The following is a 13,501-nucleotide window of genomic DNA, read 5'->3' on the forward strand; positions in this document are numbered from 1 at the left end:
GCGCGCAGCGGCGCAGGCCGACGCCTCTGGAGCCCGGTCCGCACGCGGCTGCCGGCCGCCCGGACTCCGCTCTCCCCCTCTCTTGCCTGCCTGCTTGCTCGCCTGCCTGCCCGCCAGTCCCGGGCGGGGGCCCTGCTCTTTGATCTCCTGTCAACGGCCCGACAACGACCGCAGCCGCGGGGGGCGCCAGCCGGCCGGCCTCCTTAGCTTAGGCCCCTCCCACCAGCAGCAGCCGTGCCGAGTGAGCTGCAAGCGAAAGCGGACCGTCGGCACCTGCGGGCAGAGGCAAGGGGCAGCGCTCTCTCGGGAGGGACGGGGACACACACACACCTGCCTGCCTGCCGAAAAAAAGAAAGAAAAGGTGTATATACTAAGTTTTTTGGAGGGAAAACGGCCGGCTGTCGAAAGGGGCCCGCCTGCAAGGACGGGGACACACACACACACACACACACACACACACACACACACACACACACACAAGCCACGCCTGCCTCCCTGGAAAAAGGAGGAAAAAACTAAGTTTTTTGGAGGGAAAACGCACGGGAGCCGAAAAGGGGGCCGGCCTGCTTGCCGAGAGAGTCGAGGCGCGGGAAAGTGCACGGAGGGAGCACGGGAACGGGGAGGGGGAGAGAGAGAGACACAGAGACACACAGATGGACGAGAGACGAGACCGGAGAGGAAGGAGCTCCGGTCCACCTCGCTTGCTTGCTAGCTACGTCTGTCTTTTCACCGCTGAGAGAAGGTAGTGCACCGTTCCCGGAGGCGCTGCAATACCGGGCCGATGCGTGGAGAGGACGGAGCAAGCTCCTGATCCAGCTCCCTGTTCCAAAAATCCGTTTAATATGTGGTCCCCCGATGGGGGACGTATCAGATATTAAACTGATAAGAACAGATACTACACTTGATCTTAGCCAAAAGGCCGAGAAGCGATGCCCGACGCCGGCCTTGGGCGGGCGCGCGGGCGTCCGGCTGGCGCGCAGCGGCGCAGGCCGACGCCTCTGGAGCCCGGTCCGCACGCGGCTGCCGGCCGCCCGGACTCCGCTCTCCCCCTCTCTTGCCTGCCTGCTTGCTCGCCTGCCTGCCCGCCAGTCCCGGGCGGGGGCCCTGCTCTTTGATCTCCTGTCAACGGCCCGACAACGACCGCAGCCGCGGGGGGCGCCAGCCGGCCGGCCTCCTTAGCTTAGGCCCCTCCCACCAGCAGCAGCCGTGCCGAGTGAGCTGCAAGCGAAAGCGGACCGTCGGCACCTGCGGGCAGAGGCAAGGGGCAGCGCTCTCTCGGGAGGGACGGGGACACACACACACCTGCCTGCCTGCCGAAAAAAAGAAAGAAAAGGTGTATATACTAAGTTTTTTGGAGGGAAAACGGCCGGCTGTCGAAAGGGGCCCGCCTGCAAGGACGGGGACACACACACACACACACACACACACACACACACACACACACACACACACACAAGCCACGCCTGCCTCCCTGGAAAAAGGAGGAAAAAACTAAGTTTTTTGGAGGGAAAACGCACGGGAGCCGAAAAGGGGGCCGGCCTGCTTGCCGAGAGAGTCGAGGCGCGGGAAAGTGCACGGAGGGAGCACGGGAACGGGGAGGGGGAGAGAGAGAGACACAGAGACACACAGATGGACGAGAGACGAGACCGGAGAGGAAGGAGCTCCGGTCCACCTCGCTTGCTTGCTAGCTACGTCTGTCTTTTCACCGCTGAGAGAAGGTAGTGCACCGTTCCCGGAGGCGCTGCAATACCGGGCCGATGCGTGGAGAGGACGGAGCAAGCTCCTGATCCAGCTCCCTGTTCCAAAAATCCGTTTAATATGTGGTCCCCCGATGGGGGACGTATCAGATATTAAACTGATAAGAACAGATACTACACTTGATCTTAGCCAAAAGGCCGAGAAGCGATGCCCGACGCCGGCCTTGGGCGGGCGCGCGGGCGTCCGGCTGGCGCGCAGCGGCGCAGGCCGACGCCTCTGGAGCCCGGTCCGCACGCGGCTGCCGGCCGCCCGGACTCCGCTCTCCCCCTCTCTTGCCTGCCTGCTTGCTCGCCTGCCTGCCCGCCAGTCCCGGGCGGGGGCCCTGCTCTTTGATCTCCTGTCAACGGCCCGACAACGACCGCAGCCGCGGGGGGCGCCAGCCGGCCGGCCTCCTTAGCTTAGGCCCCTCCCACCAGCAGCAGCCGTGCCGAGTGAGCTGCAAGCGAAAGCGGACCGTCGGCACCTGCGGGCAGAGGCAAGGGGCAGCGCTCTCTCGGGAGGGACGGGGACACACACACACCTGCCTGCCTGCCGAAAAAAAGAAAGAAAAGGTGTATATACTAAGTTTTTTGGAGGGAAAACGGCCGGCTGTCGAAAGGGGCCCGCCTGCAAGGACGGGGACACACACACACACACACACACACACACACACACACACACACACACACACAAGCCACGCCTGCCTCCCTGGAAAAAGGAGGAAAAAACTAAGTTTTTTGGAGGGAAAACGCACGGGAGCCGAAAAGGGGGCCGGCCTGCTTGCCGAGAGAGTCGAGGCGCGGGAAAGTGCACGGAGGGAGCACGGGAACGGGGAGGGGGAGAGAGAGAGACACAGAGACACACAGATGGACGAGAGACGAGACCGGAGAGGAAGGAGCTCCGGTCCACCTCGCTTGCTTGCTAGCTACGTCTGTCTTTTCACCGCTGAGAGAAGGTAGTGCACCGTTCCCGGAGGCGCTGCAATACCGGGCCGATGCGTGGAGAGGACGGAGCAAGCTCCTGATCCAGCTCCCTGTTCCAAAAATCCGTTTAATATGTGGTCCCCCGATGGGGGACGTATCAGATATTAAACTGATAAGAACAGATACTACACTTGATCTTAGCCAAAAGGCCGAGAAGCGATGCCCGACGCCGGCCTTGGGCGGGCGCGCGGGCGTCCGGCTGGCGCGCAGCGGCGCAGGCCGACGCCTCTGGAGCCCGGTCCGCACGCGGCTGCCGGCCGCCCGGACTCCGCTCTCCCCCTCTCTTGCCTGCCTGCTTGCTCGCCTGCCTGCCCGCCAGTCCCGGGCGGGGGCCCTGCTCTTTGATCTCCTGTCAACGGCCCGACAACGACCGCAGCCGCGGGGGGCGCCAGCCGGCCGGCCTCCTTAGCTTAGGCCCCTCCCACCAGCAGCAGCCGTGCCGAGTGAGCTGCAAGCGAAAGCGGACCGTCGGCACCTGCGGGCAGAGGCAAGGGGCAGCGCTCTCTCGGGAGGGACGGGGACACACACACACCTGCCTGCCTGCCGAAAAAAAGAAAGAAAAGGTGTATATACTAAGTTTTTTGGAGGGAAAACGGCCGGCTGTCGAAAGGGGCCCGCCTGCAAGGACGGGGACACACACACACACACACACACACACACACACACACACACACACACACACACACAAGCCACGCCTGCCTCCCTGGAAAAAGGAGGAAAAAACTAAGTTTTTTGGAGGGAAAACGCACGGGAGCCGAAAAGGGGGCCGGCCTGCTTGCCGAGAGAGTCGAGGCGCGGGAAAGTGCACGGAGGGAGCACGGGAACGGGGAGGGGGAGAGAGAGAGACACAGAGACACACAGATGGACGAGAGACGAGACCGGAGAGGAAGGAGCTCCGGTCCACCTCGCTTGCTTGCTAGCTACGTCTGTCTTTTCACCGCTGAGAGAAGGTAGTGCACCGTTCCCGGAGGCGCTGCAATACCGGGCCGATGCGTGGAGAGGACGGAGCAAGCTCCTGATCCAGCTCCCTGTTCCAAAAATCCGTTTAATATGTGGTCCCCCGATGGGGGACGTATCAGATATTAAACTGATAAGAACAGATACTACACTTGATCTTAGCCAAAAGGCCGAGAAGCGATGCCCGACGCCGGCCTTGGGCGGGCGCGCGGGCGTCCGGCTGGCGCGCAGCGGCGCAGGCCGACGCCTCTGGAGCCCGGTCCGCACGCGGCTGCCGGCCGCCCGGACTCCGCTCTCCCCCTCTCTTGCCTGCCTGCTTGCTCGCCTGCCTGCCCGCCAGTCCCGGGCGGGGGCCCTGCTCTTTGATCTCCTGTCAACGGCCCGACAACGACCGCAGCCGCGGGGGGCGCCAGCCGGCCGGCCTCCTTAGCTTAGGCCCCTCCCACCAGCAGCAGCCGTGCCGAGTGAGCTGCAAGCGAAAGCGGACCGTCGGCACCTGCGGGCAGAGGCAAGGGGCAGCGCTCTCTCGGGAGGGACGGGGACACACACACACCTGCCTGCCTGCCGAAAAAAAGAAAGAAAAGGTGTATATACTAAGTTTTTTGGAGGGAAAACGGCCGGCTGTCGAAAGGGGCCCGCCTGCAAGGACGGGGACACACACACACACACACACACACACACACACACACACACACACACACACACAAGCCACGCCTGCCTCCCTGGAAAAAGGAGGAAAAAACTAAGTTTTTTGGAGGGAAAACGCACGGGAGCCGAAAAGGGGGCCGGCCTGCTTGCCGAGAGAGTCGAGGCGCGGGAAAGTGCACGGAGGGAGCACGGGAACGGGGAGGGGGAGAGAGAGAGACACAGAGACACACAGATGGACGAGAGACGAGACCGGAGAGGAAGGAGCTCCGGTCCACCTCGCTTGCTTGCTAGCTACGTCTGTCTTTTCACCGCTGAGAGAAGGTAGTGCACCGTTCCCGGAGGCGCTGCAATACCGGGCCGATGCGTGGAGAGGACGGAGCAAGCTCCTGATCCAGCTCCCTGTTCCAAAAATCCGTTTAATATGTGGTCCCCCGATGGGGGACGTATCAGATATTAAACTGATAAGAACAGATACTACACTTGATCTTAGCCAAAAGGCCGAGAAGCGATGCCCGACGCCGGCCTTGGGCGGGCGCGCGGGCGTCCGGCTGGCGCGCAGCGGCGCAGGCCGACGCCTCTGGAGCCCGGTCCGCACGCGGCTGCCGGCCGCCCGGACTCCGCTCTCCCCCTCTCTTGCCTGCCTGCTTGCTCGCCTGCCTGCCCGCCAGTCCCGGGCGGGGGCCCTGCTCTTTGATCTCCTGTCAACGGCCCGACAACGACCGCAGCCGCGGGGGGCGCCAGCCGGCCGGCCTCCTTAGCTTAGGCCCCTCCCACCAGCAGCAGCCGTGCCGAGTGAGCTGCAAGCGAAAGCGGACCGTCGGCACCTGCGGGCAGAGGCAAGGGGCAGCGCTCTCTCGGGAGGGACGGGGACACACACACACCTGCCTGCCTGCCGAAAAAAAGAAAGAAAAGGTGTATATACTAAGTTTTTTGGAGGGAAAACGGCCGGCTGTCGAAAGGGGCCCGCCTGCAAGGACGGGGACACACACACACACACACACACACACACACACACACACACACACACACACACAAGCCACGCCTGCCTCCCTGGAAAAAGGAGGAAAAAACTAAGTTTTTTGGAGGGAAAACGCACGGGAGCCGAAAAGGGGGCCGGCCTGCTTGCCGAGAGAGTCGAGGCGCGGGAAAGTGCACGGAGGGAGCACGGGAACGGGGAGGGGGAGAGAGAGAGACACAGAGACACACAGATGGACGAGAGACGAGACCGGAGAGGAAGGAGCTCCGGTCCACCTCGCTTGCTTGCTAGCTACGTCTGTCTTTTCACCGCTGAGAGAAGGTAGTGCACCGTTCCCGGAGGCGCTGCAATACCGGGCCGATGCGTGGAGAGGACGGAGCAAGCTCCTGATCCAGCTCCCTGTTCCAAAAATCCGTTTAATATGTGGTCCCCCGATGGGGGACGTATCAGATATTAAACTGATAAGAACAGATACTACACTTGATCTTAGCCAAAAGGCCGAGAAGCGATGCCCGACGCCGGCCTTGGGCGGGCGCGCGGGCGTCCGGCTGGCGCGCAGCGGCGCAGGCCGACGCCTCTGGAGCCCGGTCCGCACGCGGCTGCCGGCCGCCCGGACTCCGCTCTCCCCCTCTCTTGCCTGCCTGCTTGCTCGCCTGCCTGCCCGCCAGTCCCGGGCGGGGGCCCTGCTCTTTGATCTCCTGTCAACGGCCCGACAACGACCGCAGCCGCGGGGGGCGCCAGCCGGCCGGCCTCCTTAGCTTAGGCCCCTCCCACCAGCAGCAGCCGTGCCGAGTGAGCTGCAAGCGAAAGCGGACCGTCGGCACCTGCGGGCAGAGGCAAGGGGCAGCGCTCTCTCGGGAGGGACGGGGACACACACACACCTGCCTGCCTGCCGAAAAAAAGAAAGAAAAGGTGTATATACTAAGTTTTTTGGAGGGAAAACGGCCGGCTGTCGAAAGGGGCCCGCCTGCAAGGACGGGGACACACACACACACACACACACACACACACACACACACACACACACACACACACAAGCCACGCCTGCCTCCCTGGAAAAAGGAGGAAAAAACTAAGTTTTTTGGAGGGAAAACGCACGGGAGCCGAAAAGGGGGCCGGCCTGCTTGCCGAGAGAGTCGAGGCGCGGGAAAGTGCACGGAGGGAGCACGGGAACGGGGAGGGGGAGAGAGAGAGACACAGAGACACACAGATGGACGAGAGACGAGACCGGAGAGGAAGGAGCTCCGGTCCACCTCGCTTGCTTGCTAGCTACGTCTGTCTTTTCACCGCTGAGAGAAGGTAGTGCACCGTTCCCGGAGGCGCTGCAATACCGGGCCGATGCGTGGAGAGGACGGAGCAAGCTCCTGATCCAGCTCCCTGTTCCAAAAATCCGTTTAATATGTGGTCCCCCGATGGGGGACGTATCAGATATTAAACTGATAAGAACAGATACTACACTTGATCTTAGCCAAAAGGCCGAGAAGCGATGCCCGACGCCGGCCTTGGGCGGGCGCGCGGGCGTCCGGCTGGCGCGCAGCGGCGCAGGCCGACGCCTCTGGAGCCCGGTCCGCACGCGGCTGCCGGCCGCCCGGACTCCGCTCTCCCCCTCTCTTGCCTGCCTGCTTGCTCGCCTGCCTGCCCGCCAGTCCCGGGCGGGGGCCCTGCTCTTTGATCTCCTGTCAACGGCCCGACAACGACCGCAGCCGCGGGGGGCGCCAGCCGGCCGGCCTCCTTAGCTTAGGCCCCTCCCACCAGCAGCAGCCGTGCCGAGTGAGCTGCAAGCGAAAGCGGACCGTCGGCACCTGCGGGCAGAGGCAAGGGGCAGCGCTCTCTCGGGAGGGACGGGGACACACACACACCTGCCTGCCTGCCGAAAAAAAGAAAGAAAAGGTGTATATACTAAGTTTTTTGGAGGGAAAACGGCCGGCTGTCGAAAGGGGCCCGCCTGCAAGGACGGGGACACACACACACACACACACACACACACACACACACACACACACACACACACAAGCCACGCCTGCCTCCCTGGAAAAAGGAGGAAAAAACTAAGTTTTTTGGAGGGAAAACGCACGGGAGCCGAAAAGGGGGCCGGCCTGCTTGCCGAGAGAGTCGAGGCGCGGGAAAGTGCACGGAGGGAGCACGGGAACGGGGAGGGGGAGAGAGAGAGACACAGAGACACACAGATGGACGAGAGACGAGACCGGAGAGGAAGGAGCTCCGGTCCACCTCGCTTGCTTGCTAGCTACGTCTGTCTTTTCACCGCTGAGAGAAGGTAGTGCACCGTTCCCGGAGGCGCTGCAATACCGGGCCGATGCGTGGAGAGGACGGAGCAAGCTCCTGATCCAGCTCCCTGTTCCAAAAATCCGTTTAATATGTGGTCCCCCGATGGGGGACGTATCAGATATTAAACTGATAAGAACAGATTTTTTTTTTTTTTTTTTTTATTATACAAAATACAAAAGAAAACACCAAAACTTCAAATACATCAATTCACAAACACAAGACGAAAATAAAACAATTACACAGCTAAATCAAAAAGGTATCATAAACCCACCCTTATACAAACACAAACCGCCCTTTTACTATTCTTCCCACTCAAAAGCAACCCCAAAATCAAATTCAAAACAGATATTCGTACAGAAAATGAGCGACATACTTGGAAATACACAAAACCACAATTTACAGCCCAAACCCTATTTACATGATCCCGCCCTTTATGCAAATTAACCACCCGCCCACCAAATCTCCCAAACAGTCTATTTACAAATTTACAAGGAAACTAGAGGCTCAAAAACTATTTCCAGTCCCAAATATCCACTATGGATTTCCATTTCTCCTTTGCGGCGTGAAAACCCCATCTCTTTATGTCCCCTTCTACCAACCCTCTTAAGTTCCACAAAAGCCGTCTGTATAACCCATCTACTGTACAAACAGTTCCCCTTTTAACTAACAAATTCCGAGAATTCCACAACTCAAACTTAATTAAACTAACAAGCAACCATAACACAAAACCCATGGTGTTTGTCCTGCTTCCCACCTTCAACCCACGCAAAATAACCCCAGGAAGTACACGGAACGTGGATGACAGACTAGCAAACAAAGGTTCACATTTGTTCCAAGTTCGCTGAGCGAAATTACAGTCCCAGAACACGTGGCTGATGGATTCCACGGCGTGACACCCGGCTCTTGGACACTCCTGCTGCTTCGTCAGCTTGTGTTTGAACAAGACCTCACGGACTGCCAGACGACCCCAAGCAGACAGCCAGTTCAAGTCCATCAGGTGGTGCTGTAGCCCCCTGGGCTGGACTCTCCGCCAGACATCGTTGGGGACGCCTCCTACGAGGCTGGCCTCCTCAGCTTGGGTTACTGCAGAGTAGAGCCGTCTGTGGTTGAGCAGGATCTGGTGGTCTCTTAGCTCAGGGTGCTGCTTCAACCAGTGTGTCGCATGCCGGTAGTGCCACGGGAGGTCGTTCCCATGGGGCAGACTGTTGGACCACTGGGCCAGGCCACGCACGTGGCTTGCTAGCCAGAACCTGACAAAATACTGAAAGGGGTGTGAGACTGGGGAATGCAGAGCAATACACAGGCCAGACACATATATGCAGTTGAGTTTTGCGGGGAAGTTAGGAACCCCCCGTCCGCCTTCTTCCACCGGCCGATACATGTCGACTCTGCGCACGTACTCGTATCTCCCCCCCCACATGAACTTGAAAACCTCCCTTACCAGGTATCTGTTAAAGCGCGCAGGCATGGGATACACGGACGCCAGGTAAACCAGCACGGGCAAGTACACCACTTTCAGGATCAGGACTTTACCCACAAAGGACAGCTGCTTGTTCTTCCAGTGCGTCAGCTGCAGCCGCGCCTTCTCAAGCCTCTGGGACCAATTGCACCGGGCAGCATCCTGAGCCGTGAACAGCACCCCCAGGATCTTAAGGGGGCCTTGACAGATGCCTAGTCCATGTGCCGGTCCGAGTTGTTCTTTCCAAGGCCCGAAGAGCTTAATCTGGCTTTTCCCCTTGTTTAGCCGAGCACCTGACGCGAGGGAGAAGTTCTCGAAGACGTCCAAGGCTGCCTGCAAACTGAGGTAAGAGCTGAGGAATAAGGTCACATCGTCAGCGTATAATGCCACCTTAACTCTGTTCCCTCCACTCCCAGGTACCAGGATCCCGTCGATGGATGGCTCCTTCTGGACTGCCCGCGCATAAGGCTCCATGTACAGTGCAAAAAGTAACGGGGACAGGGGGCAGCCCTGACGCACCCCGGACTCTTGGTGGACCAGCCCTCCCAGGTGCCCGTTCACCAGTACTCTGCTGCCAACCTGTGAGTACAGTATTTTTAGCCAGCCCAGCATGACGGGGCCGAAACCCATCTTCTCCATTACCTGCCAGACAAAAGTGTGTGAGACATTGTCAAATGCTTTTTCGAGGTCCAGGCTGGCGATCAGCAACGGGACGTTCCTGTTTTCGGACCACGCAATCACATCCCGCACTAGCTGGAGGGTCCAGCTGGCACGACGACCTCGAACCCCGCAGGTTTGGTCCCAACCGATCACATGGGCCAGGACCCCCTTCAAGCGATTTACCAGCACTTTGGCAATCAGCTTATAGTCCACACACAACATTTGCAGCGGCCTCCAGTTTCTAAGGTCCGTTGCAGGCCCTTTTTTATACAGCAGTGTAAGGATCCCCTCCCTCATGGACTCACACATGGTCTTCCTGCGAAAGATTTCCTCCGCCACCTGTAGTACAATTGGGCCTAAGATGTCCCAGAACGTCCGATAAAATTCAGCTGGTAGCCCGTCTTTACCTGGTACCTTGCCAGTCTTCATGCCGAGCAAGGCGTCGCCAAGTTCCTGTAAGCTTATAGGCGCCTCAAGCTGATCTTGGGCTTCGACAGGAATCTGTGCTGTAATATTGCTCAGCAGCCTTGCCCCCATGGCCTCGTCCACTGTCTTTAGGGAGAAAAGACATTGGTAAAAACGCCTCACAGTTTCCAGCATCTCCTCACTGCTAGTTGCTATTTTCCCTTCCGGGGTCTGAATGCCAGCCATCACGCTGCGCTTCTGCCTCTGGCGTATCTGTCGGAAGAAAAAACTGGAACATGTTTCGTGGGTTTGTATGAACTGCGCGTGGGCTCTGAACAGGTAGCTCTTCGCCTTTTGCTCGTGGTAGGCGCGCAGTTCAGCTTTAGCTGCTGAAATCTCATCAAGGCACACAGACATATCCTTATTACACTGGGAGAACAAGGTGTTTAACCTTTCCTGTAACTCCCTGCCTTTCTGTCGCTCGCGTTTGAGTCTTGCTCGGCAATAAGCTCTGGACTCTGTTCTAATTCTCTTCTTTAGATGTTCCCACCAATCAATCAGGGGGGTGCTCAGATTCCTCTCCTTCCACCAGGTTTGCAGTTTGAACCTCATTGCCCTGATGTACTCGTCCTCTTTTAGGCTCTCCGTATTTAATTTCCACACCCCACACCCAAACTGGCTCTTTAGGTGTGGAAAATGGGCCTCTACGAGAGCATGATCAGAGAAACCTACCGGCTGCACCACCACCATCTCAACAGGTACGTCCAGTGAGGCGAAGACGTAATCGAGGCGCTTTACAGTACCTTGGGCGTTCCTCCACGTGGCCTCTGCTTTCTCCCTTTGGATCCGGTAGGCGCAGTCGTAGAGCCCAAACTGTGTTAGTAGAAGATTGAGCTGCTTTGCTCCTGGGTCCTTCTTATCTCGGAGGTCCACGTTAAAATCACCTCCCATGATGATCCGTTTGTTGGTAAGGCAAACAGGATAAAGTTCTTTAAAAAAATCCGCCCGCAAAGCCATCATTGCCGGGGCGTACACGCACACGCACCGAAAGCAACTCTCACCCAAACAGATATCCAGATAAAAAACTCTTCCAGGCACTACATTCACACACTTCTCCACTATAAAATCATGATTACCAAATAAAATGCCGACTCCCGAGGAGTGGACGCCTCCGATATTCCATCTAGAGTCCCCTCTGTCCCACTCACGAGTGAACTGTATGACGTCCCTTTCATCTCTTAGATGGACTTCCTGTACCAGACAGATATCGAAAACTATGGTTTTCAGGAAAGAAAAAAAGGCCGTCCTCTTTACCAAATTCCTTAAACCCCGAATGTTCAGAGTTAGTATTTTCAACATTGGGGGCCGTTACGGAGAGTCATAGTGCCGGCACACCGACTGCATCAGTTCCATGTATGCGCGACGCACTGGCTCCTCGTCTTTCCCCTGTAAGAATAAGGTGTTAATTTTATCTCCTGTCCGTGTACTGCTCATTGTCACTCCAGTCTGCCTCCCAGTCCGCGACTTCAGCGAACGCCGGAAGCCTGATGGCTGGGGTGGGTACTGCACGTTTCCGTTCTTCCAGGCGCAGCGCTCCATGAACATCACCGGAAAATCCAGATTCACCACCACGTTGCCTGGGCGTCTTTCCACCTCCCTCTCGTACCTCTCTTTCAGATCTCCGTCGCCCGCAAACCATTCCTTAACCAGGTTGTTTAGCGCTATCTTCTTAGCGACTGCGTCCATCTGGTTACAGCCTCTTACCTCCAGAGTTGTGATCTCCTCACCAAAGTGCCCACACCGCACCACGATCCCTGCCGGGGATAGCTGCTGCTCGTTAAAGGTCGAAGGCCAGATCAGTTTGCTGGCCTTTTCGTCCCATTTACAAAATACCTTGAATTTCAAGGGTACCTCTGCGAAAATAAAGACGTCCTGTTCTTTTCTCTGCAGGGCGACACGTGGCTGCATGCATTCCTCAGGGGCTCCTGCCGGGGTCGGGGTCAGCTCAGTCTCTGGAATGACACAGCTCGAAGACATTCCTGGTTCCGCCGTGAGGGGGGGGACTCCCACACCACTTACCTCACCCTCCGTTCCTAATGGCGTGGATTCAGTCTGGGCCAACGAATCTGTGGCCATCGACTCGAGGTAGTCCAGAGGGTCCATGCCCGGTTTTTTCACCAGGAAGGGCGCATAGTGTTCCGCCTTCCTTTTCCCACCCTTCTTGGCCAGGGCAGTGTCCATGGCCTCCGCAGTATCCACTATCTCTCCCCAATCTGACATTTCTTTCTCCGCAGGGGGCACGCTTGAGCCCTCCGCCAACTCTCTCAGTTGCTCAAGCGAGGCGAGCGAGACCCCATCTTCCTCCTCTGCACTCACCGGGACCCCCTCTGCGCTCACCGGGATCTCCGCTTCTTCCTGGCCGTGGCGATCATCTGCTGAGGTAAGTGCTGTTGTCGTCTGCCCGTGATCCGTTTCTTTATGCCCTTGTTCCACCCCCTCAGGTTCCATCTCCTCCTCAGCAGCGTCCGGGACCAGTGACACCGGTGTCGATCTCTCTGCTGGCGCAGCTGCCCTGTCTTCCGTAAGAGGAGCTGCGGTTGCACGCACTGCCAACGAGCCACCCGTCACTGCTGCGAAACTCCGTGCTTTTATCGGGCATACCTTGTAGATGTGTCCAGAAGCCCCGCACAGATTGCACTTTGGCTCGGCTCTGCACATCAAGGTGCTGTGTCCCACGGTGTCGCATCTTCGGCAGACCTCCGCTTCACAGTCGGCAGCGTAGTGGCCTCTCTGGTTACACCGTCTGCATGCGAAAGGCTGGTCTGGATAGTTCAGGTAACCTGTGTAAGCTCCAATTGAAAAGTGTGCAGGGGGGTGCAAAAGCCCATCCTCTGCGCTGGGGTCTGCTCTGAAACGCACAAGAAACCTTCTTTTGCCGTTCCAGACTCTCTTCCTGTCCATTACTTTTGTCCCTGTATCTTGCACGTCAACAAATCTTTTAAGAAAGTTGACGATGTCTGCTTCCGGGGTGAAAGGATTATTCATATGGACCCATATGGGTCTCGACTCGCGAGCAAACAAAGGTTCGAGATAAAAATGAACAAAAGGTTCCTCCTGTCTGCGAGCAGCCAATGTGGACCATATTTTCGTGCACTGTACCGCAGAAAATAGTGACAAATCAAAAATCCTTTTACCTGGAAAGTTCTGCAGGCAATAGATGTCTTCAGGCTGCAAGGCCAGGTGCTTGAAAAGGACGACGTCCTCGAAAGCGTCTCTCTTGGCAAAATCCTTGTCCGAAGCCTCCTCTCGCAACACGAAACGTACAGTGTGCCTTGGTCTTGCGGTCCTGCTGGAAATCTTCTCCATTCTCAAAGTGGCCGGAGTCCCTTC

The 13,501-nt window shown here is 58.0% G+C and overlaps 8 non-coding genes across 8 annotated transcripts; all 8 read right to left on the reverse strand.

Annotated features, from left to right (window-relative positions):
• Nucleotides 1-740: 740 nt before the first annotated feature.
• LOC148805710 (U2 spliceosomal RNA) lies at nucleotides 741-931 on the reverse strand. Its single transcript, XR_016090045.1, has one exon. It is a non-coding gene; the product is annotated as a U2 spliceosomal RNA (small nuclear RNA).
• A 785-nt stretch (nucleotides 932-1,716) lies between these two features.
• LOC148805711 (U2 spliceosomal RNA) lies at nucleotides 1,717-1,907 on the reverse strand. The gene has a single exon (XR_016090046.1). It is a non-coding gene; the product is annotated as a U2 spliceosomal RNA (small nuclear RNA).
• A 783-nt stretch (nucleotides 1,908-2,690) lies between these two features.
• LOC148805712 (U2 spliceosomal RNA) lies at nucleotides 2,691-2,881 on the reverse strand. The gene has a single exon (XR_016090047.1). It is a non-coding gene; the product is annotated as a U2 spliceosomal RNA (small nuclear RNA).
• A 787-nt stretch (nucleotides 2,882-3,668) lies between these two features.
• LOC148805713 (U2 spliceosomal RNA) lies at nucleotides 3,669-3,859 on the reverse strand. The gene has a single exon (XR_016090048.1). It is a non-coding gene; the product is annotated as a U2 spliceosomal RNA (small nuclear RNA).
• A 785-nt stretch (nucleotides 3,860-4,644) lies between these two features.
• LOC148805714 (U2 spliceosomal RNA) lies at nucleotides 4,645-4,835 on the reverse strand. The gene has a single exon (XR_016090049.1). It is a non-coding gene; the product is annotated as a U2 spliceosomal RNA (small nuclear RNA).
• A 785-nt stretch (nucleotides 4,836-5,620) lies between these two features.
• LOC148805715 (U2 spliceosomal RNA) lies at nucleotides 5,621-5,811 on the reverse strand. The gene has a single exon (XR_016090050.1). It is a non-coding gene; the product is annotated as a U2 spliceosomal RNA (small nuclear RNA).
• Nucleotides 5,812-6,598: 787 nt separating this feature from the next.
• Nucleotides 6,599-6,789, reverse strand: LOC148805716 (U2 spliceosomal RNA). Its single transcript, XR_016090052.1, has one exon. It is a non-coding gene; the product is annotated as a U2 spliceosomal RNA (small nuclear RNA).
• A 785-nt stretch (nucleotides 6,790-7,574) lies between these two features.
• Nucleotides 7,575-7,770, reverse strand: LOC148805717 (U2 spliceosomal RNA). The gene has a single exon (XR_016090119.1). It is a non-coding gene; the product is annotated as a U2 spliceosomal RNA (small nuclear RNA).
• Nucleotides 7,771-13,501: the final 5,731 nt, after the last annotated feature.

The sequence above is a fragment of the Atractosteus spatula genome, unplaced genomic scaffold (assembly GCF_055471065.1).
Source record: "Atractosteus spatula isolate fAtrSpa1 unplaced genomic scaffold, fAtrSpa1.hap1 Scaffold_67, whole genome shotgun sequence".
In the NCBI taxonomy this organism is placed as follows: Eukaryota; Metazoa; Chordata; class Actinopteri; order Semionotiformes; family Lepisosteidae; genus Atractosteus; species Atractosteus spatula.